General features: G+C 40.7%; 1 long non-coding RNA gene across 1 annotated transcript; it reads left to right on the top strand.

Moving 5' to 3' along the window:
- The first annotated feature begins 1,748 nt into the window (after positions 1 to 1,748).
- Positions 1,749 to 3,030, top strand: LOC128439028 (uncharacterized). The gene is made up of 3 exons (XR_008338408.1): positions 1,749 to 1,803; positions 1,892 to 1,954; positions 2,208 to 3,030. It is a non-coding gene; the product is annotated as an uncharacterized LOC128439028 (long non-coding RNA).
- Positions 3,031 to 4,053: the final 1,023 nt, after the last annotated feature.

Raw genomic sequence — 4,053 nt, 5'->3', positions numbered from 1 at the left:
AGCAAACGCTACATAAACAGAAAATCCGATGTTCGCTAACTCCTTAAATTACGTAAATGTACTTACCACTAACGGGAGGTTCATCTGTCTGCAGTGTATCCATCGCGCGATGATGATATGCAGAGAGAGCATCAACCGTCAAATATCAACCGTCAACCGTTAAAATAACGCACTCTCGCGTGATGTGCCAAGGCCTCGCGTTGATAGCTGCCAGGTACACCTTCGCTCTGACCGGCATGATGGGCATGACCCGCCCTTCGCTGTCTTTGATTGGACGTATCCTGATACTCCCAGCAAATCGACGCTCTCAGGGATAAAAACAAACTTTTAACTTCCTGGGTGAAATGGTAAATCGATCGTCGAACTGGCTTCTGTTACTTTAGAGACATGCCGAAAAGAAAAGTTGTGAGACCTAACACAACAGAAAGAGACTGGCTGCGGAGAAACGTTCCTACACGGACTTTGACGAGATGGAAAAAAAGGTATATGCACGCTCTCTGCAGCTCATAGGTGACGTTAACGTTACAGTTATCGTTACTAGTTACTGTCCATTGTTTCATTAGGAAAATCAACAGAGCTTTGAGTGACAGCGGGGAGCACACCGCGCAACATGTAAGTGCAATTTATCTCTTGTCCTCTCTGTTTATCAGCTAACAATAGTCAATGTAAGGTGAACTGTTTCTCACCGCACTATAATCATTCAATCCCGAGTCAAGGTTATGTGTACCAATGTAAGCTGAAGTGTCACTTTTGCACAAAAGTATGAAAAGTATGAAACTTCATACACTTAGGTGCATGTATTCTCAATGAGCACGAATTACAGTGGTAACATAATAGCCTACATGATGTTTGCCACATGAATGGTGAATTCTGTGCATTTGTTGTGAGAAGGAAATCCCAGTATTTGAAAACCTAAAATGTACTTCATAATATCTCTGTTATATTTAAGTTATCCAAAATGTTGCTTGAGTAAATGTGAAACGTTGACTAGAAGAAGAAAATGAACTGTTTTTAACTCATAAACAAAGCACTATCTTATTGTGGTTCAAAAACAACCAGTCCACAATATGGAAAGGGAGAAAAACTGCATTGTAATTGTTTCCTGGGGAGCTGTGTGAAATCTGTCTCAAACGAGTTCTTGATATACCATTTTAAGGAAAGTGATGAAGATAATACCGAGAGAGAAGAGCAGCATGCAGGACCTCTCACAGTACCACAGCAGGTGAGAAATAAATTACAGGATTATACAACCTCCCCTCTCTCTCTCCCATATTTACATATTTATTTATGTAACCTTTTTCTCATGGCTTTTAAAATCTGAATATAGGTGCCCAGGCTATAAGTTGATGTCATCCCTTCATTCTTATGTTGTTCTGTGCACACCAAGTCTCTTCTACACTGATACATCACAGTGTAGAAGAGAGAGATGTAGAGTTCACAGATGTCTTCAAGTGAGCTCGGCTTCTCTCCAGCCGCCCATAGTGGCTCTGTGCCGTCAGTCCAATATCCATTCCATGAATTAGGTCACTGTTAGATCCAATCTCTAATTCTTTTATCTATTCAATAAATGATGTTCCTCTCAGGAAAGTGAAGATACCACCCAAAGAGATGAGCTGAGAGAAGAACCTCTCACACTGCCAAAGGTGAGACAAAACTACAATATTAGACAACTCTACCTCTGTTGCTTACTCTTACAGTCAAATTACAATTATCTATGTTGTTTCTTTGTATCATTATTAGGAAAGTGATGAAGATGATAGCCAGAGAGAAGAGGAGAGAGCAGAACCTCTCACAGTGCCACAGGTGAGACAAAACTGCAGTGTCATATAATCTGCTCCATCTCTATCCCTCTCTTTGTCTTTAATGATTTGTTAATTTCTGTCCTTTTCAGGAAAACAATGAAGGTGGCAGCCAAAGACAAGAACAAAGAGCAGAATCTTTCACAATGGTGCAGGTGAGAAAAAACTTAAGCACTTACATATGAGGTTGATTACACATTAGATTCATTTGTCATTGGACAAACTGTAACATATTCTGCAGTTTATTAACGTGTACGCTTTCTATCCATCCGCTTATTTTTCTCTTTCTCATGTGTTTTAGCTTCTGTTTATCTTCCATACTAAGTGCAGTCTGCCAAAACAAGGTTATGAGCAAAACAAGGGAAACCTGATCAGTTTCAATGCAGTGCTTCTCTTTCTATCATTTAGGACAATGTCCCTCAAGAAGTTGATGATGTCCACTCCTCCCATGGACTAACAGAAGAGCAAAGCATCATCTCGATTCTCTCCTTTAGATTGAGACACAACACAACAGGTGTATTAATGGAAGACCTGCTGAAACTGCTCAAATTGCATTCTGCTCGGACTAGTGCAGTTCCAACAAGCAAGTATTTTCTGGAGAAACCATTAGCTGGTATTACACATCAGTTTGAACGACACCATTACTGCAGAGTTTGTACTAAGTACATTGGTTCTTCACAATCTCTGGAAGAAACACTCAAATGTGTGTCATGTTCCTCATTCATGACAGTGAAAGCCAGTTTACAGGAAAGACATTTCTTTATTCACATACCATTGAAGGATCAGCTGAAAGACATTCTTGAGAACCAGGGTATGCATGATCTATGTTTTTGTGCTGATGCCGGTACAAAGCATGTAATAAATGACATATGTGATGGCACCTTATATCAGACTTTGAAAAATAACAGTAAAGAGGATTTTCTGTCCCTTACATTCAATTGTGATGGTGTACCAGTTTTTCAGTCCTCCAAATTTAGTATTTGGCCAATATTATGCTGTGTTAATGAGATACCACCTGAGAGTAGGGATAAACATATACTTTTATGTGGTTTGTGGTTTGGATCCAAGAAGCCAGACATGTCCTGCTTCTTTAAACCATTTGTTGAGGAGTGTGCCAATCTTTCTCAAGCTGGTTTTGAGTGGCAGCATCCTAGTGACCAGTCATTGAGACACATAAAAGTGCACACATTGTGCTGTGTGTGTGATGCAGTTGCAAGGCCATTACTACAGAATTTTAAGCAGTTTAATGGTGAGTATGGCTGTGGAGTCTGCCTTCACCCTGGTATGCAAACAAGGAAAGGAAAAGGAAGCACAAGGGTTTATGCATGTCCAGATGAAAAGCCAAGTGACAGAAATTATAAAACCACAGTCAAAATAGGACAAATAGCTGAAAGAGAAGGGAAGACCATATTGGGCATAAAGGGCTCATCTGCTCTTGCAGATTTACCATTGTTTGATCTAATCAATGGGATGGTCCCTGACTACATGCACTGTGTGTTGCTTGGTGTGTGCAGATATATGGCGACTTTATGGATGGATTCTAAAAGCAGTTCTAAGCCATGGTATATTGGTGCACAAACAGCCATCATCGACAGACACCTCTTGTCTATTAAACCTCCAAGTATTGTTGCTTGAGTTCCAAGATCTCTAATAGAACGCAAATTCTGGAAAGCCCATGAATGGCAGCACTGGCTTTTGTACTACAGCTTGCCAGTTCTGAAAGGCATACTTCCACAGAGGTATCACTCTCATTGGGCATTACTGATAGAGGGCATAAGCATTCTGTTGGGGTCTGAATTAAATGCTGAGCTGATAAATCACGCACATGACGCATTAGTGTACTTTGTTGGAGGTGTGCAGTCACTGTATGGGAAAGAGCACATGACATTCAATGTTCATTCACTACTGCATTTAAGCAAAAGTGTTGTACACTGGGGTCCTCTGTGGGCTCACTCAGCCTTCATGTTTGAAGATTTCAACGGGTACCTCCTGAAACAAGTCAAAAGTAGTCAAGCTGTTCCACAACAAATATGCAAACAAGTGGCATTATCCCGTGCTTTCCCCTGTTTAGCAAAGCAATTCTTGACAAATGCATCGGCAGAAGTTAAAGATTTCTGCAATGAAATGAGACAGGGAAACCAGCATGTCAAGAAGTATAAAAAGTTGACTGAGGTGACTGCCCTTGGTCCACCAAATGTGAGATTTATATCTCTTGGTGACCAAGCTGCTCTCCACACAGTGAGAGAGGTTCCCA

Source organism: Pleuronectes platessa, chromosome 4 (genome assembly GCF_947347685.1).
Source record: "Pleuronectes platessa chromosome 4, fPlePla1.1, whole genome shotgun sequence".
Taxonomy (NCBI): Eukaryota; Metazoa; Chordata; class Actinopteri; order Pleuronectiformes; family Pleuronectidae; genus Pleuronectes; species Pleuronectes platessa.
The sequence above is the reverse complement of the archived record's forward strand: the minus strand, read 5'-3'. Positions and strand labels throughout refer to the sequence as shown.